Raw genomic sequence first — 23410 nt, 5'->3', positions numbered from 1 at the left:
TATGATAAAATTGACCAAGACAACCAACTATTTGAAGTTTTGAAATAGGGGTACTAAAAGTACACCTACATGTAGTAATACAAATCTAGCTATAATATGTGTTGGGATTAAGAAAACATCTTGTATTGCAATTGTAAGGGATGTAGATGGTAAGCATGTTGAGGTCCAAGCCAATGGGCAAGATGATGTGGTTGGACAAGGTAAAGAGTGCTATAATGTTCTTTAAAATCTTTAAAGTCTCATTTTAAAAAAATTTAACCCTTTTATTTATTATTATAGAGGATTGATGTTTGCAAAGGACATCAAGTGCACATCCATGGGTGAGAAGAAATATCAATGATGACATGGATATGCCTTTCCAACAATATAGGGAAGCAAAATAAAAGAAAAAAAGAAAAAAGAAATGATTCATGTGAACTTATGTAACTTATTTTATAATGGCTGATGTTTTATTTATGTTCTATTGAATGTTCATATGAATGTTCTAATGAATATTATGTTTCAATGTTAATGTCAATGTTATAATAAAACTAATGTGTTAATGAATGTTATCATGTGATAATTCATGAATATTATATTTTATTAATAGAATGAATGAATTTTTTAATGTTAATGGGGAATGTAGATGTTGTATGGGGGGGTGGGGGGAAAATGAGCTACCACTTTCATGTGGTTCACCATGATTAGTAGAAAATATTAAACTATTCTCGAAACCAAGTGAAGATCAACACTAACCTATGATTACATGACAACTATGTGAATCTCTTGGTTTCAGGCAATGCACAAGGACACCATAGTCAAACTAATTTATTTATGAAATTTATTTGTAATGTATGAAGTATTCAAAAGAATGGCTTTCTATGGGATTGCCTCAAATTATTCTTCTACAAGGTATTCTATTGTTTTTATTTATTTACAATCATGTTTGATTGTATTTGATAACTTTTGTTGTAAATTGGGGGACACAAAAAAGAATTCGAATAGTGGAAATAAATGATATTAGATAATTGTTGTAGACACCTAAAAACCTTTAGAAAATAAAGTATTTTTATTTTTTGAAAAATTCCTGATGACATCATCATTTATTAATTAATTAATTAATTAATTTTTATGCCATTAAATCCCTTTATCTTAATTAAAAATATTTCATTAAGGAATCCCTCCCAAAAATGTTTAAATCTTATTTAAACATTATTTCCTTATTTATTAATTATTTAATTAATAAATTGACCAAAAAACCCAAAATAAATTTAAATTTTATTTTTTGCCCAAAACTTGGCCAATTTCCTTAAGACCACTAACCTCTTCCAAAATCTTCTAATCCTTCTTTAATTTTGATTAAAGGCTAATCCCATCATTTCCTACCCCTAATCCCAACTCAAAATATTTAATTAAAATTAAATATTAATCCTTATGTTTATTAAAAAAAAGTTTTAATAAATATCTCCTCAACCCAAACCCTTGAAATAAATAAAACTTTATTTATTTCCTAAAAATCTAATTTATCCTCATCCTAAGAAGTTCTAGACTCTTCTAGAAAGTCTTCATCCTCATCCTAGGAAATTCTAGACTATTCTAGAAAGTCTTTATCCTCATCCAAATTCTAGACTCTTCTAGAAGATGTCTTTAAACCTAATCCTAATCCCCTCCTAACCTTGTCACATTCCCTAAACATGGGTTAAGACTTACTAACCCAAGCCAAAGTTAACAAATATCTCCTCCTTCACCCACCCTCATTAAATGCCATCCACTTGCCTATCCCTAAGCTATCCTAAACCATCCTAATCCATCCTCTAATCATTTGCACAATCCTAAGCAAGCTTAAAACCCTCCTAATCAAGCCCAAGTCAAAATTTCTCTCATATCCCTCAAAATATCTCAACCATAAAACTTTATGAAGCCCACTAGGCCATAAATGACTCTTCCAAGCCCTTTTATTGCTCTTACAAGCCATTATGAGGGTCTTTATGAAGATTTTATCCCTTGAGCCTCCTTTGTTGACTCATCCTTCCCCTTTCCTCTATCCTCTCACCATGTGACATGTGTCTCCTTGATTGGATGTAAGGAAGCACAATCCATGTGCTCTCCTCTCATGCAATCTGAGCCCTCCATGAGCTTTTTCTCATCCTTGAATCTTTGCCCTCAATCCCTCAAGCCTCTTGCCTATAAATTGGATCCTTCCCCTTTGCAAAACAACACAATCCATGAAGTAAAGTCATAATGCCATTTTAAGAAGCTATTTTACATCAAAACCATACACTCACACCCAAATTACAACTCCATTTGAAGCCCTTTTTGAAGCATAAACTTCAGCATACATCCTATCTATTTAGACAAAGCCACTCAACAAGAGAGCTTCTTATTGATAGATCCCATTAATGGCTCATATTCTCAATTGAGAGCTCATCTTAGTCTATCTTGAAGTTTATGAATTTTGTTTAGTTTGTAGAAGCTTTATTTAAATTTGGTTTCTATTAGCATACTAACATTGCTCATATACATTTTGGCATGTCCGGTGGGACCCTGCATGGCTCATCTTCATTATCTTTTTTAGTCAAGTTTTGTATGTCATTTACTAATTTTGGCTAATTTTGTTTGTTTTTTTGATTGGTAGGATTGTATAAATTGGTTTTGTAGGTCCACATGAGCATGAAAAAGACAAAAGAACTCATAATCTATCTCATAGTGTTTGCAGATTTTTCAAGCATATAGGTGGACAAAGCACTTGGAATTCTTCTTCCTCTTCTTGTCTATATTCTTCTTATTCCATCTACTTCTTCTTCTTCTTCTTTTGGGAGATCTTGGCCATTTTTTTTGAAGAAAGAAAAATCATACACACTTCTTTTTAGTGCTTAAAATGAACCCCTAAATCATACTTAAATCCATTAAAAACTAAAAATTTGACCAAAAAAAAAAAAGGCCTTTTAACAAGTGAAACTAAACCAATTCAATCATTTGCATCCTTGCAACATCAAGGTTTTAGATGCATTCATGAAAATTTAGGAACACTTCATTTTTGAAAATTTAAAAAGAACTTCAAGTTTCCATTTCAAAAGGTTCAAAATCAACACTAAGTGTACACTAAAATCTAAATCAAACTCAAAGCATCAATCAAGGATAAAATGAACCTCATTTGCAAATATTTTAAAGTTCTCTTAAAAATCTCATGAAAACTAAGAATCCTAAATGGTTGCCAAAAATTATCCTAAAAGCTTTGTTATTTGTTCCAAACAAATGTCTTGTTGCAAAATCTTGAATGTTTCTTAGGTTTTTCATGCATCAAAACAATCTAAGAATATCATTTTTGGGCTTAAAATATGCAAACTAGAAGACAAAATCTTGAATGAAAACCAAAGTCCAAAGAGTCATTTTCACTTTTGAGTCCAAAACAATCTTGAATGATCTAAGGTTAAAACAAAGCACTTCAAAGTTCTTAAAACAATACACAAAATCTCAATCTTGAATGCTCAAAGGAAAAAACTTGAATGTTTAATCACTTGTCTTTGAATGCATGTTGCTAAACACACTCTTGAATGCCATGTATTAAAATCAAATTTTCCTTGAATGAATGATTAAAACAACAAATCCAATCTTGAATGCCAAGGATCAATTAACCATTGCAATATCAAACACTTCATTTGAAGCTTCTAAAATTGAACAAAACAAATCTCTTTTCCACATGCAATTTAGGTAAAGTTTGATTTTTGGACATTTAAGAAACTTTTTTAAGTTAAATAAAAATTTGAAAAAATCAAGTTGAGTATTTCCTTGGACTCACCTCTTTTCTAATCACCCATCAATTCAACCATTGGTTGCAATCTCAGCGCCCTTTATGGGGATGGTTCTACTTGAAAAAGGTGTTAAATGTTCCACAATCTAACTCACTCACTTGGTCTTTGAATGTTTTCTTTAACTTTATCAAAAATTTTAAATGACCAAAACTCTAGATTAAATCGATCACACATCAATTTTGGGCACTAAAATTGAACAACTATTGACGTGGAGGGCCTCCGGGCGTGTGCTTAACAAATCGAGTCTCACACATCTTTACTCTGGGCTTAAAACAAAATCACACCAACTCTTGAATGCTTTAAAAGAAATTAATTGATACTTGATGTGGAGGGCCTCTAGGCACGTGAGTTTGCTTTTGTTGACCCTAACTCTTCTTCTTGTTTACATTCTTTGATCGATTTACTTTTGTTGGCGCTTCAAGTTGGAATTGAACATTGTCTCTTAAACATGAGTGCTTGCAAAGTCTAGATTAGCACACATAGGAGTCAGTTGGTAAAAGAACAAGCGTGTTTTTTGTTTAGCCCAAGGTCATCCAAGTCTTCTCTCCCCTTGTCATCTTTCAAGGCCATCTTGAGTGCATAAGATTAGGATCCAAAACCTTGTTTTTTTTTAGGAGGCCTACTTGGGGATTTCATCACCCCTTGGACGACCTCAACTCCAGCATTTTGGCAAAGTATAAGAATCGAGAGGTGAATCAAAAGACACCTCTCTTGGAATCAAGATTTTTGTCACTTGGGCTAAGCCTCAAGGAACTTTATACCCTTGAGAAGTGAAAGAGGAGAAGTGGGTTATCACTCCTCTCGGTTGTGTGACATCTTGTTGGTTTCATCTACAGATTTGGGCCTCACGTACCTTTGGGTATATCAAGGACTCCCTAGCTAAACCAACTTTCAGCCTTATAGACAACCATCTAGAGTGTTAATGTGTTTGAAGTGACTAATCGAAACATTTGTAAAACATACACACTCCTCAGTGCAAGTATCACATTCTAAGAATCAAAAACTTCTATCTGGTTGTTCTTATCTATTGCTTGCTTTTTTATTTGTTGAATGAATGTTTGCCAAACTTGGTCAATCCTAGCTTAGAGTACACTTAGTGTAGTCACTGCCTATTCTAGCAGTTGAACAAGTTGAAGAAAAATAACTGAGGTCTCTCAAAGCCAAGCAGATTTAAGAATTGATGTCAGAGCAACCCAAACCCAAATAGAAGTTCCACAAAGTTAAACTCAGACCATCTCAGGCATACCAAGAACTTTCAGCCAAGAGAAAGGAACTAACACCAAGTCCTCGAATTGTCAAACTCCACAAAGCAAAGGATAAAGCTGTCGATGAAGCACTTCAAGAGGCCTAGTTAGAGCGCACCATCAAATTTAGGCAACATCCAAGAGTTAATCCTGCTTATGCCTTACCAACTAGGCATGATTTCTATGATTAGACACCCTTGTTTCTCCACACCTTCTTGGATAAGCTTCACCTTAGAGTCATCTTTGTAGAAAATTCAGCCATCTTAGGTTATCCCCTTAAGAATTATTAGCTCATCCATCTCATTTAGGACCAAACCATCTAGCCAGCAATCCAAAATCTTCACATCCAAGCCTTCAAAAATTGTTGTCACCTTGCTAAAAGTTTGCCATTCCTAAAATATTTCAAAACCACCAATCTCACCAAGGTTATCCCTTTGACAAAGCTTTGTCTAGGGTAATCTAGCTTTGCCACTGTTATCCCTCATTACCTTGAGCTAAAGGTTGGGATCCACAAGTGGTCAATCTCATGTTCTTCCTAAAGGATCATCAGTCTATCCTTAAGTTGACACAATCATCACCAAGCTTGCACATAGGAAAGCAAACCTTTTGTGCTTTGGCAACATATCTTTGAAGTTAGAATCCCCAACCCAATCCTCCCTAGGTTTTATCATATAGCTTTGCCTCAACCTAGGAAATCATTTGCATAGAAAAGCCTTCCTCCCTTTTGCATCCACTAGCATTTGTTGCATCTCATCCCTAGGAGCATTTTTCATGCCACCCATCACTCACTTAGCCAAGAAGAAAGAAACAATGGAGCCCTATCATTTGGATTAAACAGCCTCACCTCCCTTGAGCACTCAGCCATCCTTTAGCCTAGAGAAAGCTATGCCATCATCTACTGACATTGAAGCTTTCATGAACCAACCAAAAAATGCAGTATTGGTAAATGCCATTATAGACAAGAAAAAAGAGACAATCATGGCTAATTTTCGAAGGGACAATGTAGGAACCTTTGACTTTGGAAGACCCCCTCCATTATCAGATCCATCTCACCCATTGTTTGGGTAGCTTCCACCACCCATAAGCTCTTATGATCCAAATTATCCTCAATATATGCCAAAAGAAGAGCCTCCAGCCAATCCATATGATCCAACAGACCCAAACATACCATCATCCACCCAAGTTGAAATCTCCATGCCGTAAGCCAACCCAGCCACCACCACTCCATCCTTGGTTCATACCTCTCCGCTCTAAACCACCTTTACCCAAAACACCTCACCATTCACGCCCTTCACTATTGTTGTTGCTACTCCCCAACCCAGCCTTCCAAATCCACCCATCTCCCAAATCAGTGCTAGCATCTTTGGCCAACCTCAGCAATATACAATAGGGATGCGGCCCATAGGGCCAAGTAATCAACCTTTCATCACCCCCAAATTGTTCACCATAGCCCAAAGCACAATCCCATCATTTCCATTAGGTCTTGGGAGCTCAGTGCCATCAGCCACCAATCCACAAGCTACTACCCTCACTCCACAAGCTACTACTAATGTTCTGCCTAGCTCTCAAGTGACCCAAGCTCCCGCCACCACTCTACCAATCTTCCAAATTTAACCACCAAGCTATCAAACCCCATCAATTCCATTTCCTAACTTTCAATTCCCACCACCTCCACCACCAACTAATTCATTACCTCCTCTTACCAACTACTTTTCAATGCCACTTCTAGGAGGTAACCCACCAATCCAGCCAACCACCAGTTATTTGCAGGTACCATCCCAAATGGGGGTGCAGCCCACATACCTTGGTCAAACCCCACAAGCCCCCCAATCCTTTCCCCAAGCTTCACAACCATCTTATACCTTACCTCCACAAAGTAATTCATTTATCCCATAGCCAACTTATGTTCCTTAATCCCAACCTCAAATCCCATATCAACAACAAGCCTTGCAGCACATGCAACACTATGTGCCACCTCCCCCTCAGCAAACCGTCATCCACCATGTAGCTTCCCAAACAATGTACAATCCCTATCAGTAAATCCCTCATAGCCATCCATATTTAGTGGCCCCATCTAGTGCATACCTACCTCAAGACACTCCTACATTGGGGGCACCCCAGCCATCACCCATTAATTCAGAATGGGAAGCCATGAAAATAGCTTTGAAGAACATCCAAGAGGGAAATGATCCAAAAAATTTCAATTTTGAGAATGTGTGCCCTTACCCATTTGACAAAGCCATTACCATGACACCATTCCCCAAGCATTTTGAGACACCCAAATTTGACAAATTTAGAGGAAAAGGAGACCCTGTCACACATATCAAAGAATTTTACATGCACTGCCAAGAAGTGGCATACTATGATGTCTTCCTCTTGAGTCTCTTTCCCAAAAGCTTGGCTGGACCAGCTCTTGAATGGTTTTATAGAATCCCCTATGGCACAATTAAAAATTTTGCTGAATTATCTAAGGCATTTGTAGCCCAATATGCCCATCTTGTTGAAATAGAGCTATCAGTAGTTGATCTTGTCCACACCAAGAAAAAAGGTGGAGAAAGCCTTCCTGAATATCTGCAAAGATGGAAAACCCTTACCACCCGCATATCTTGCACCTTGCCAGAGCAACATTTGGTGAAAATGTTTATTGATAATGCCCATCCTAGCTTGGCTCACCACATGACCATGAACTGTTTGCAGACCTACAAAGATATCAAAGAGAAAGGAATGATCCTTGAGCAAGGACTCATTAAAGATGGTGTGGTCAAGATTTACAAGGAAGCCAACCAAAATCAATCACATTCCAATGACAATTCTAGGTATTGGAACAAAAACAAGCATGTTTCAACAGATGGCGTCACTAACACCAGACATGTGAATATTGTTGGTCCTTCTCACAACCAGTCCAACCCACCCTATCAACCAAACAATTAGCAATCTATCAACTACCAATAGTAGAATAACCACAGCTATCAAAACCACAATCCAAGACCAAATTTCAAGGGTCTAGCAATCAAGCTAATGCCATCAATGTAGCTGCAGGACAAAAGCCCAGATTCCAACCTACACCTAGAAACTATACACCCCTTGGTGAGCCATTGGATGTCATTTTTGAGAAATTAGTCAAGGAAAACCTCAACAAATTTCCTCCTACCCAGCAAATTGACCCAAGTCAATCCAAAGCTACATGGTACAAAGACAATGAGTACTGCAAATTTCATAAGATAAAAGGTCACACTACCCTTAGATGCATGAAACTAAAAGACTATGTGCAGGACCTCATTGATTGGAAGGAAATCACTGTTGGTGCCCAAACCTCTCCCAATGCAGGCTTACAGATCTATCAAAATACTTTTCCTCCTCACAACAATCAAAATCCTGGAAAAGCACCTATCCAAACCAACAACAACAACACCAACAACCGTTAGCCAAACCAATAGTATGGGAAGAACAATGACCACACTTCATCCTATATAGACTATGGTAGCCTTATAGGTTGTATATCTGAGAAAGAGCCTTTTGTCAATGTTATCAATATCCAAGGACAAAACAATGAGTGTGCAGTCACCACTCGAAGAGCCCAATTTAACATCACAGGCCCACCCATTTCACCAGCACCATCAGCTCCATCAAAAAGCCAGTACAATATCTTGGAACACCTTGGGAACATACCAGCCCAAATCTCCATTTTAGACCTTCTTTGCACTAGTCCTATGTACAAGAACATCCTTGACAGTGCTCTCATAGAATCTTGTGTCCCTTCTAATATCAATGCTACTGATTTTTGTAATCTTGTTGGACACCTTTCATCGTCATGTACCCTATCATTCAAACCCACCGACATACCTGTGGTCGAGCCAGATCACACCCTTTCGCTTCGGATAGCCATCATGGTATCCAATTTTTCCATGAAAAGAGTAATGATAGATAATGGATCAGCCTTGAATATTTGCACCCTAAAACTCATAAAAAAAGCTGGGTATACTGAGGCAGATATCATCAGTGAGGTTATCACCATCAAAGCTTATGACAACTTGGAAAGAACCACAGAAGGAACTATTTTGCTGCCAATCAAGGTTGGGCCAGTCATCCAAGAAACACTTTGCCATGTTATTGATCTAAACCTACCATTCAACATCCTCCTCGGTCACCCATAGATTCATGCCATGAAAGCCGTTCCATCCACTTACCATTAGTGCGTCAAATTTTTGCATCAAGGCACTGAGGTAACCATCCATGCCGATCTAGAACCCTTTTCTTACTAGAATGCGGTTGAAGCTTCATATACAAACCATTTCCCTAGAATTGATATCGGCACATCCATCGCTAGCTCATCCCACACTTGTAATGACCCAGAAACCATCCTCGCCTCTACCCTGTCTACCATGAAGATCAATAACAAGGGCTGTGGAGAGTATAGTCTATCAGATGCATTTGTTGTCAGGGTACTCCCACTTGATCCACATGCCCATGGATGAATTACATATCACAAAGCTAAGGAGATTCCACATCCTTGATACAAATAGTTTGGCCCAACAACCTTTGTATCCTCAAAAATCCCTCTTCATGAGGAGCTCACTCTAGATATCAACAATTGGTTACATAAGGATGCACCTCAAAGGAATCAGGCACGCCTTGATCACTTCAGCCAGAAGTATCTCCAGGAACATAAGCTCATCATTGACAAATGGAACTATCAAGGTGGTGGTCTAGGACTAGAAGAAAGAGGCATGCAGTGCCCCATCGACGCACACAAGTGGGAATCAAAGTCAGGTCTTGGCTTTGGCATACCCACAACTGAGGGCACCAATATGGACGGTCACACTTTTTTGAACATTCACTGTGACCTTGTTGAAATTGAAGACATTCCTAAGGAAGTTGAAAAGAGAGCCTATGATTATATCCTAGACCAAATCTCCCTTGGAGACTCTGTTCTCCAAGAACTATCCATCCACCTCATTGACCTACCACTCGCCCATCCACAACTCATAGATTGGGACCAACCAAGCGTCATACACATTGATGAGTTCACATCAAAGGAAGTGCTTATGAGATTCATGGGAGCTAAAACACCTCACAAGAAAACAATGCTAGATTCTGCCTATATCTACAAGCTAGATCCCAAGGGGTGTTTTGGAGAAAATCCTCAACCTAGTTTTGATACACCCAAAACTGGAACTAAGGTGAATCTGAAACTAGCTAAGGTAGTGAAGAGAACCCCTCAGCAAGAACATCCAGAGCCACAAGTAGAACATGAGGATTTAGCATTACCTCCTCAAGATAATCGACTAGAGATATCTTCTATTCTAATTGAGGATACTAGGGAAGTCAACATCAGTTCTTCAGAGATCCCTTTGCTTGTTCACATTGTTGCATCCCTATCAAAAGACCAAGCTGATCTCCTCTTTGAGGTCTTAAGAGAGAACATTGGCCAATTTGCATGGTCATATCAAGACATGCTAGGGCTTGATCCATAGCTTGTAGTTCATCATCTTGCAGTCAATCCACGGATCAAGCCTGTCAGACAAAAGCTTAGAAAAATGCACCCCAAGGTGGCATTACTAGTCAAAGCTAAGTTAGAAAGAATGTTAGATGCTAAGGTTATCTGACCTATTGACTATTTAGAGTGGATCTCCAACATGGTCCCTGTCACTAAGCCTTCTGGTGACATAAGAATCTACATTGATTTCAGAGATCTTAACAAAGCTTGTCCAAAAGATGATTTTCCCTTGCCCAACATAGATATGATTGTAGGTCTTACAACTGGACATGAAATTTTGTCCCTCGTGGATGGATTTTCTAGGTATGATAAAATCAAGATTGTAGAAGACGATTAGCATAAGACAACATTCACTACCCCTTGGGGAACCTTTTGCTACAACATGATGCCTTTTGGCCTAAAGAATGCTGGGGCTACCTATCAAATAGCTATGACAGCCATTTTTCATGATCTCATCCATAGCATTTTGGAGGATTATGTGGATGATATCTTGGTCAAGTCTCATACCTTCATGGATCATCTTGGTGACCTGGAGAAAGTCTTTGATAGGTTAGCCAAATATCATCTCATGCTGAATCCCAAGAAATGTGTCTTTGGGGTCACATCTAGCAAGCTTATAGGCTTTATAGTTTCTAAATGAGGTATAGAGATTGACATCAAGAAGGTCAAGGCTATCTTAGACATGCCTCCTCCCCAAACACTACGACAACTTCATTCTCTTCAGGGAAAGCTTCAATCTGTTCAGCGCTCCATCTCCCAGCTTGCAGATAAGTGTACACCATTTTCACATTTACTGAAGAAGGATGAGAACTTCAAGTGGGATCCTTTATGTCAGCGCAGCTTTGACCATCTCAAGTAGTATCTCATCAATCCCCCTATCTTGGTTCCACCAGTTCCTGGTCATCCCTTGATTTTGTACATATCAGCAACACCTACTACTCTAGGGGCACTTCTAGCACATCTTGATGACTACAGCAGAGAAAGAGCCATCTACTACATTAGTAGAACCCTAGTTGGTTATGAACTCAATTACACTCCTATGGAAAAAGCTTGTTTTGTAGTTGTTTTCTCAACTCAAAAGCTTCGCCATTACATGCTAAGTCATACCATCCAACTAGTCTCCAAGATTGACCCTCTCAAGTATATGCTCTCCAGAACAGCACTTACAGGTCGTTTGGCCAAATGGGCTATGCTCCTTAGTGAATTTGACATCCAGTATGTGGACAGAAAGGCAATCAAAGGGCAAGCTATAGTAGATCACCTAGCTGATGCACCTCTAATAGATGCTTATCCATTGATCACAAAATTTCTAGATGAGCATATCTATCTAATTGAAGAACAACCCCCATGGAAACTTTATTTTTATGGCTCATAGACATCTCATGGATTAGGGGCAGGAATATTGTTGGTCACACCTCAAGGAGATTACATTCCAAAAGCCTTCAAGCTACAATTCCCTAGCACCAACAATATAGCTGAATATGAGGCCCTCATAGTAGGATTAAAGATAGCTGCAGAATGGAACATTGTTGAGCTACAAATCTTTGGTGATTCCTAGCTCATCATCAAGCAAGCCCTAAATGAATATCAAACCAAAGATGAAAAGCTATTACCCTACAAAGAGCTAGTTGATCAGCTAACCCAGCATTTTACAAGGCTTCAGTTTACACAAGTGCCTTGAATACAGAACAAAGCAGTAGATGCTATGGCTACCATAGGCTCACTCTTGGAAATTCCCCAAGAAGCTACACAGTATGAGTTTTTAGTGGAGCAGCTCCTCACACTTGCCTATGCGAATGATGATTCAAACCATGTTTGTATCTTGGTTGGTCCCCAATCCCCTTGGTACCATGAGATTCATGCTTACCTTAACGATGGTATCATATCCCCTCACCTCACACGTACCCAATGCTAGAACCTCATTCAAAAATCATCCCACTATGTTATCATAGCCAATACCCTATATTGTCAGGGTTATCATGATACTCTCTCTCGATGTTTAGACCAAAATGAGTCTGCGATGGTGTTAAAGGAAGTACACTCTGGACTTTGCCGTGCCCACATGAGTGGTATTTTCCTAGTGCGACAAATCCTTAGAGCAGGCTACTATTGGCCTACCATTGAAGAAGACTCCTCTGAATTTTTCAGAAAGTGTCTCCCATGTCAGCAGCATGCAAATCTTGTGCATGCTCCAGCACAGGATCTACAGCCTATTGCACCACCTTGGCCTTTTTCTTGTTGGGGCCTTGATCTAGCTGGAACTATCACACCCCTCTCATCTAGTGAACATAAATGGATAATAACAGCTACATACTATTTCACTAAATGGGTGGAAGCAGTCCCCCTAGTCTCAGCTATAGGAGTTCAGGTCTCCAAGTTCATCTTGTACCACATTGTTTTCCACTTCGGCATCCCATCCACCATCTTCACTGACCACAGAGGTAACTTTAAAAATTTCAACATGGAAGAATTATGCACTTCCCTCCACATCCATCACCACTTTTCTAGCCCATATTTCTCACAAGGTAACGGCCATGCAGAGGCAACTAACAAAACCCTCGTCAAAATTCTAAAGAATGATTTCGGCCATGATTGGCACCTACAAATAAATCCAGCCCTATGGGCCTATTGAACTTCCTTTTGTACATCCATAGGCACAACTCCATACTCCCTAGTCTATGGTGCTGAAGCGGTACTACCTATAGAGGTTGAACTTCCCTCCTTGCACATATCTTTGCAAGGGAAAATATTAGATGAAGAATATAGAGTAGCTCGACTCACCCAGCTAGATCTCTTAGACGAGAAGCGAAAACAAGCCTATGATCATCTCACAATCTATCAAACTCGTCTCAAAAGGAATTTCAACAAGAAGGTGCTTCCACGTACTAAGACTAATCCATTATCTATCACTATCCTATCCCTCATCCATTCACCCACCATCCCATAAAACACCTGCTTGTTCCCTTGGTGTTCCAACCAAATATCCAAGATCTAATGGAGCTTGTAAGTACCTCCTGTACAGCTTGTAAAATCTTGTACCTCAGCTTGTAAAATCTTGTACCAAAGCTTGTATTATACCTTGTAAATCTTGTACCATACCTTGTATATCCAAATCTTGTCCAAAGTTTGTACCATATTCCAACCTATAAATAATCTTGTATCCTAGCTTGTATACTATCACGTGCACACACAAAACCCAATTTTCACTTAAGCTTTTCACAAACCATCTACCTATCCACCTATCACCTATTATAGACATCCCGTCCTTCACAAACATTTCCATCTCACAAAAACCAAAACATGAACAAACTTGTACATTTGTAACATATCTTGGTCTATCAGCTTGTACATCCTCTTTAGCTTAGTACCATTGTATCTATCTAGCATTTGTGTTAGTTCGTCCTTGATCAACATCTTTCACCCATTGCACATCTTGGTTAGCTATTCCAATGCATCCTTTAGCTAGAATTCCTATCACCAAAGTGTTATCTTTCTTAGTTCAACTTTCCAGATGCATCACTCATCCAAATCCACCAGCTTAGGTGCTCTCCGATAGGTCCTTGCAAGATATAGCTTTTCTCATGTCTGATCTTGGTTCGTTAGTACCTCGTCCTACCCATCTTGTTGGCAAATAGTTCTCTTTTGGATTTTCACTTTCTTTTTATTTGGACTCTTCCCTATTGGGTCTTGAAATATCTTTTCCAAGCAATCTCCTTGTTCCCTCCTCAAGGTTTCCACGATCTTCCATATCATGGTATACTGTGAATGGGGCAATCAGAGCATAAGGTCTTGATCATGTCTTTTGCTTATTTTCTTTTTTGCTTGTGGTTTACCCTGTGTCGTTTCCACACTGCTTCCTCTGGGATTCATGTGTGATACTGGGGCAATCCTTATGTGTTTGTTTTGAGTTAGTTCGTCAGTCCTCTGGATAGTTAGTGAAAAGGCCTTGATGTTCTTGGTAACCTTGGCAATTAACCAACAGTCCTATAGCAAATCTAGTGCTCAACTACATGGTGGTACTTCTCTTTGAAGTATCCCCCTGCTCAAAAAGCTTCAATGGTTTTTCTTCATCTCCATTATCCCCCATCCATATCCAACATCTGTCTCTCCTACCCCAGCTTATGCATTAGTATCTCTTTGAATCACTCCTCACCTTTAGCTTTAGGGATCCACAATCCTAGTCTTAGGGATCCACCAATCCAAATCAATCTACCAAGCCTCATCTTTCGAGATCCACAATCCTAGTCCTAGGGATCTCCAAAACCCATCTTCCGCCAATCTGACTCTTTGAAATCCTATTGCATCAGCTTTATAATCCCCTCATCCATCTCCCTATCTTGGATTCCTTTGTATAGTGCTCTGTTCCTTCATCCTCCACCTTCCCTAAAGTCTTAAGATTGCTTCCTCTTGTGCATCTAATTCTCCTTTATCATTCTCCCATAGTGAGAGTTTGAGCTAATTCAACCCCTTCTCTTTGCCAATCTGAGTTTCATTGCTCATTTGAGATTCTTGTACTTTTCAAGAAGCCATCGACCCTCGCTTTCTCTCCCCACTGCCAGGGGGCATCTCACAGTCCATTCTCTCCTCTTTTGCTCTAGCCTTGGGCATCTTATTTTCTTATCTTTGATGCCATGCCACTTGTGGCATCACATCAAAGAGGGGAAAAATGTAGACACCTAAATACCTTTAGAAAATAAAGTATTTTTATTTTTTGAAAAATTCCTGATGACATCATCATTTATTAATTAATTAATTATTTAATTAATTTATTTATTTTTATGCCATTAAATCCCTTTATCTTAATTAAAAATATTTAATTAAGGAATCCCTCCCAAAAATGTTTAAATCTTATTTAAACATTATTTCCTTATTTATTAATTATTTAATTAATAAATTGACCAAAAAACCCAAAATAAATTAAAAAATTATTTTTTGCCCAAAACTTGGCCAATTTCCTTAAGACCACTAACCTCTTCCAAAATCTTCTAATCCTTCTTTAATTTTGATTAAAGGCTAATCCCATCATTTCCTACCCCTAATCCCAACTCAAAATATTTAATTAAGATTAAATATTAATCCTCATGTTTATTAAAAAAATTTTTAATAAATATCTCCTCAACCCAAACCCTTGAAATAAATAAAACTTTATTTATTTCCTAAAAATCTAATTTATCCTCATCCTAAGAAGTTCTAGACTCTTCTAGAAAGTCTTCATCCTCATCCTAGAAAATTCTAGACTATTCTAGAAAGTCTTTGTCCTCATCCAAAGTCTAGACTCTTCTAGAAGATGTCTTTAAACCTAATCCTAATCCCCTCCTAACCTTGTCACATTCCCTAAACATGGGTTAAGACTTACTAACCCAAGCCAAAGTTAACAAATATCTCCTCCTTCCCACCCTCATTAAATGCCATCCACTTGCCTATCCCTAAGCTAATCCTAAACCATCCTAATCCATCCTCTAATCATTTGCACAATCCTAAGCAAGCTTAAAACCCTCCTAATCAAGCCCAAGTTGAAATTGCTCTCATCTCCCTCAAAATATCTCAACCATAAAACTTTGTGAAGCCCACTAGGCCATAAATGACTCTTCCAAGCCCTTTTATTGCTCTTACAAGCCATTATGAGGGTCTTTATGAAGATTTCATCCCTTGAGCCTCCTTTGTTGACTCATCCTTCCCCTTTCCTCCATCCTCTCACCATGTGACATGTGTCACTCCTTGATTGGTTGTAAGGAAGCACAATCCATGTGCTCTCCTCTCATGCAATCTGAGCCCTCCATGAGCTTTTTCCCATCCTTGCATCTTAGCCCTCAATCCCTCAAGCCTTTTGCCTATAAATTGGATCCTTCCCCTTTTTGAAGCATAAGCTTGAGCATACATCCTATCTATTTCGACAAAGCCACTCAACAAGAGAGCTTCTTATTGAGAGAGCCCATTAATGGCTCATATTCTCAATTGAGAGCTCATCTTAGTCTATCTTGAAGTTTATGAATTTTGTTTAGTTTGTAGAAGCTTTATTTAAATTTGGTTTCTATTAGCATACTAACATTGCTCATATACAATTGTAAGGTATACATTGATTCATTGGCTACATCTCTAGCTACGTTTATATATGATATCTATTGATTTGAATTTTTAATTTTATTTTCAAAATAATTTGGTTAAATTATAATTTATATGTGAATATTTTAGTTATTATTTCCAAATGCCAAGTTCACCTTTCTATTTTAATATTTTATGATATTGCATGCTTTTTTGCTAGTCAATTTGCATGCCATTCTCAAATGTAGATTAATGTCATTGAATTTTCTGCTATCCTTGCACAACAGTTAAAATCAAAATCTTCTATAGATTTGAAATGTCACATTTAATGCATTGCAGATGGAGACACTTCTCCCATCCTTTATGTTCTTCTTGTCACCAAATTTATTACGAGGTACAATCTGGTACCTATCTTTAATATAGTAAAGTATAATATGGTCTATTCTCATTATCCATACATTCATTTCACTTTAAAAGGTTTGAATTGTTTTTAGTTCAGGGACATCTGAGGGAGAGCACAAGTTGTTGTCAAATAATGTGGATGATGCAAAAAGAATGCCATTTTTCTTCATTCTTGTAGGGGTGCTAAGGAATCAGTAAGTTCTATGAATTCTTCACTTCATCAAGTATCGTTATAAGATTAGTTTTATATTTAGTTGTGTACATTCATTGATTTATAATTATTGTATTTTCATTAATGATCTAATACAAAAGAGATTTCTTTTCAATTCATAGTGTTGGCTTTCTGATCAACATGATTCTGGATGAAGACCGTGTTTCTTTTTGAACCCTTCCTCCTTAATTTTTTTGAGCAATATCTTAGATCACTTTCAATGAACAAAAATCATATTTTCATCTTTGATCTTTCTCAAGGTTTTTTAATCAAAATTTTAGATCATTTTCAATGAACAAAGATCATGTTTACATCTTTTTCTTTTCCTTGAGTCTCTGATGCTTTTCATCAAGACCATGCATGTGGAGTCTTCACTCTTTTTTGATTCCATATATGCAATGTAGGAATGAAGAGGGGTAGGAAAAAGACACACACAAGCTTATATATTAAAATAAAGCATTACATTGATCAAACATTTGACTGAGCTTCAACTCTTACATTTTATAACTTTTTTACACGTTTCTACATTCAACTTACAAACTTCCATTCACAGCTTCTATCTAAAGAGTACATAAAAAACATATCCATACACTATGGAGTAGAATGAATGCCCATAAAGTATATCAAATTGTAGATACAACAGTGGACAAAAAAGATGAAATTTATTTTGACCACTAAATATCTCCTTCAATATAGTGAACATGAAAAGGATCATAGCTACTATGTATCAATTTAGAATAATCATTCTACTATATATCAAACTTCCATAATAGAGCTGAACACACACTAAAGACTGTTGATCACTAAAACATGACTTTTCAACATAAAGATTGATGCAAGGAGGAGGTGTTATACTTGTTATTACCAAAACTCTATAACTAGGCTTCTTCCAAACCTACCAAACACATTCCATTAGTCCCTTGGGACTCTTCCAAGGCTACAGATGAGGTGTTTGGCCTATTTTTCATGCTACACTCACCTATTCCAAATATCTCTAACTAAACCTTCACTAACTTCAACCAACTATCTCTTAAAACACACAACACCTTGACTACCTTAGACCCTCTAGGATCTTTCACAACACCATACCTCAAAACTACTTCCAAAGGCATAACTCATTTCTAGTAGAGAGATTTGAAGCATGCATAATGTTCTACACACCTTGGTGGGCTTCAAACTTCAATTCTTAGAAACAGACCTAATGAGGGCTCTTCCTTGTAGCTCTACCTTGGGATTTAGGTAAGAAATCAAACTATTCCAAAAATCTACCCAAACTAAAGGTTAAAACACCCATTACTGAACTCTCTCCAATTTCAAAATATTAGGTTCTAACTTGTTCATTAAGGCACATAACTAATAGGCCCTAATCCTAGTTGCTGAGGAGATAATCAAACCTTCAAACCCTTGCCTTCAATGAGGGTTTTATGGTTATTTTAAGAAACCAATCTCAAACCTCATCATCTTGACTTTCAACCCTTCCATTGGATTCTCCAAAACCCCATGAGTGAATACAAGCCTTCCTTCTCACATGAAACTCTAGAAAACATTTGTCATGTTTTTCCATAATGTTGTTTTACTGTATTACATATGCAACAATAGATACCTACTGATTCTCGGCCACCTCCAATACAAGAAACAAGGTTTTGGAGTTAAAATATTAGATGGAAATCAAAAGAAACCAAGAACACATTCTCAACTCCCTTAACTCCATTTAGTGGTAATATGCAGTTAAAGAGGTATTTCACTCTGACAAGGTACATAATTTACTGTCTAAAATAGTGAACAGTGAGAACTTTAGCAAAACCCAATGATGTTATGCACACTTATAACATCATAAATAACTCTAAACTTCATTAGTACATATCAGGAGTGCAAGAATCACCATAGTCACAATATTTGAGAGAAGACATAAGGATTGTAATTCAAACACTAGTACATCAACATAATTTCACAAAATAATTGATTTGTTATACAAGATTACACACCATTTTTTTTTCATATTTATTCTCCACATCTCATCTCTCTATATCTTCTACCTAAGATTACATTATTTTATACAAAAAAATGACCTTTCACCTCCTCTATGGGCTCATCCAAGATGGATGACCTTCCATCTCCCCAAAACTTGTCATTTTGCAAGAATGCTGGCAATAACTATTTTTTGACATTTTACATTTTTTTTGACATTTTTCATTTTATGTTTTCACATGCTTTCTTGGCACTGTAAATAGGTCCAAAATCTTATTATAACCTTTTAACACTACACCTATGGCCTTACATAACATTTTCCGCATTTAGACTCTCTTTGAATTAAAACATCTAATACACTAAAACAACTAGTACACTAACCTATGAAGACTCAAAAACATACTAATTATGACTCCAAATTCCAAGGATGGTCAGGGTGATTCTACACCAAAGATATAGAAAACTTTCCCAAACATGAAAAATGGAAAGAAATGTCAATCATAATAGAAATAAAAGCAAATGATAAGAGCAATAGAGCATAAACAAAGGAAAAGTTAGGCAAACCCAGTTAGGCAAACCCAACATCCTTTTTGGAAAACACTTATATTGATCAAGACCCTATCACAACACTGTCTAGCCACCTTTCACAAAACTTATTGTCCCCTTTGAATTCAATGGCAGAGAATGTTACTACAATTCTATATTTATGCTATTTACAATGTCACTAGAGATTATAAAGTGTGAAGACCTATATTTGCAATTATTCACAATGTCTAAAATGTGAATCATGAATTAAAGGTGGAGAAAGCATGAATGCATGGCATAGGTGTCATGATGTTTTATATATGGTTGTTAGGGAGGTGTCTAAAATATATTGTCTCTACTTTCTTTGAAATTTTGAATGCATGCACCAAGTGTTGGAAATATTACACCATTCGCATAGTAGTTTTAAGGTTAAATAGGATTGTTTCTTTGAGCTATTGAAACAATTCATATATTAGGGAGTCCTTTTAGAGCATCAACGGATCCTATAATATAGGATTTGAAAAAGAAAATCATTATGTTTATTCATATTAAAAAGAGATGAAGAATCAAAGCGTGATATTATTTGTGTAAAATCTTTGCATGCTTCCATAATTCTGCCTAAAGTCTCACATGTAAAATTTTCTCATATTGTCTCTGTACTGCATTTTGATTAATTTTTTTGATCTGATTTTAAATTAACCTCTGTTGAATATTAGTTTGATTTTTGTTATGTTTGATGAGCCTTGTCACACCATACTAATTTAGAGATGGAATATACATTATTGCAGAGTTCAAATCTTACCAATCATAGGGACAACAACATGAACAAAAGTTGTGACCAAAACCATATGAAAAAGAGGAACCTCCAAGCAAGAGATGAGAAAGGAAGACACACATCCCCAATTGAAACACCAATAGGTAGAGTGGATCAAAAAAAGAAATGGAGCTTTGGTGACACCATCAACAATAAGAGGAACTTGAACCATGACAGAAGCAATTGGAACCATCACAATGTATTCTTGAATCATGTGATCTTCTACATAATGTTGAGAGTTATTAAGCATGATTTTAAGATGATACTTACAATATGTTAGTATACATTATTTAGAGGCAAGTGATTCTTGGAAAAAACTCCACAAAATCACATTCATTGCTCATTAATTTTAGGGGATATTCATATATGCTATGTATTATATATTTTATATTGAAATTGGCTATTATAAAAAGATAATAAAAGGCAAATAGATTTAGAAGAAAATAGTCAAAGTAGACCTTGTGCAATTGAGGACATTTTCAATATTACGTAGACCTATAGGAGATAAAATGGAGTGTGTTTCAAAAGGAGGAAACTTGTGCTACATGAATGAAGCTACACCACATTGAAAGGATCTTATAAAAGCAATGTTAAGCAATAAAAAGGTGTGGTAAATCCCTTGGGAGATGTGTAGACAAGTAAATACAATGCTATATCTCATCATGTGTCAAGGCATGAGATATAACATTGAATGATTATGTTTGACATTCTTCTAAGTTGTCTAATTAATACTTCTTCTACTCAAGCATTTCACAGATAGTGTTGCATTTCCATTTCCTTTTATATTACTATAGATAAGAATCCCAACATCATGATTATTTATCCATGTAGGATTCCATGGATTCAATATACATTATGCATGAAATATTAGTTATTGAGGATTTGAGATGAAAATAGGTAGACCACCACCAAATGTTTCCAAGTGGCCATTGGTGGTGGTCCACCTATTTTCATGTCAAGTCCTTAATTGACCAATGTTGCACACATAATGTATGTTGAATCCATGGCTTCCTTCATGGGGAAATAATTATGATGTTGGGATTCTTATCTACATTAATATAAAAAGAAAATGGAAATATAACACTATCTGTGAAACACTTTGAGCATAAGCACTATCAATCAAACAACTTAGAAGAATGTCAAACACAATCTTTGTGAGAGGGGCCAAAGAGGAAATTTCTTGACCTACACTAAATAGTGTATGTGTGTGATCAACATACTAAAATGTATTTCTCACAAAGAAGAACATTTTTTTTTTTAATATATCAGTAGGTCATCACAATTGTGATGGTTCATTTGATAGAACATCATTAAAACAAGAGTGTTGTCATTGTATATCCATCACACTTGTAACAAACAAAGATGATAGAGAGCCATTGCACCCACAACATTATTGTACCATAACATTACAATTATGATGGTCATTTTGATGCTTGAATATTGATTTTACATTGAAATAATCATTATTAGTATGACAAATTGAAACTGTTTGATGTCGTAATTGCGACACTGGCTTGTCACAATTCTGACAATGTCATGTGACCTATTGGCCCAATATTCTACCAAATTATGATGAATTTTAGTGTTATAATTGGGATGGATGAGGTTGTCATTGTAATGTATAACACTAAAAGTCTAGCACCTATCTAATTGGAGCCAATTCTTGATACTATCTCTTGGGTGATGGTTATCCATCACGATTGTGACATGCTGTCATTGTAATTTAGGTCCAAATATAGCAGTCCAACCATCAACAACCCTAGAGAAAGAAATGAGAAGAGATTAAGAAGACATGAAGAATTCAAAAATTAGATTAGATGCTACCATTTTTCCACTTGAAAAGCTTCCATTTATTGATGCAGAACTTCTCTCTACTCTCTCTATAACTGTAAATCAAATCTTTTCTTGTTGTTGAAGAATGCCTTCAAAAATATCTTCAAAATGATGGAACATGTAAATGATTAAGAAGATACCAGATCTTGTATTAAACTAGGGCCAAAAATGCCCAACCAACTAACTCTTAGAGGCAAATGAATTCTCAGAAACATTTTTCTCCAAACATGGAGTCAACAAACTTCATTGTCTTCCTTCTAACTGAATTTGATGCTCAATCATGAAATTTGCTCATTTTTCTGAGATTACCCCCATTTTAAAAATCTACCTATAGTTCACACCATTGAATACCTATGCATTTCATGACTCCATATCTAGATAGCTCATCTTCTCCTGGTTCCAACAACATGTTGCACTATATATTTTTGATAAAAAAAGTCCTCTAGAATGCATTTGAAGTTTCAATCCCCAGTTCAAGTTTAGAACATTAAAATAAAATTTTTTAAATAGTCTATATTTCAAAATATAGAAAAATTTTCATATTATTAAAATTTTTCAATCTAAGAATAGTACGTTCAAAATTTTGAAAGACAAAATAAAACTATGATTTTCTAATTTTTGTCTTTTTTGTCTCCATTTCAATCCAGTCAACCCTCCTAGTTGACCACCACATAGGTGCCACATGTCAAAATCTAATTTTTTGGATTCTCTCTATCATCACTACCTCACCATTTCCCTATTGGACACATTGCCACATGTCAACTCCTTGCACTTTTGTAGCTCTTAACCTCAACTTGACCTTAACCCTGATGACCATGTGAAACCAATCATTTTGTAACTTCAGAACCAATCTATTTTAACCACAATTAACTCATGTGAAACCATGAAATAAGCCTTTTCACATGGTCACAACATATTTTCAACTTAACATTTATTGTTTTCCAAGTGGCCAGGTGGTTATCTCTGACCTTTTTGCATCATCACCTATTTACTACCTCACTGTGTGGTTAAACCTCTAAAAGCACAATTTTCTTCAATTCGCACCATTGGTGTGGTCTAACTTTTCACTTATTTTCTATGAAA

This window comes from Cupressus sempervirens, chromosome 3 (assembly GCF_028749045.1).
Source record: "Cupressus sempervirens isolate cs-2001-9-10 chromosome 3, ASM2874904v1, whole genome shotgun sequence".
Lineage (NCBI taxonomy): Eukaryota > Viridiplantae > Streptophyta > Pinopsida > Cupressales > Cupressaceae > Cupressus > Cupressus sempervirens.
This window is presented reverse-complemented; position numbering follows the sequence as displayed.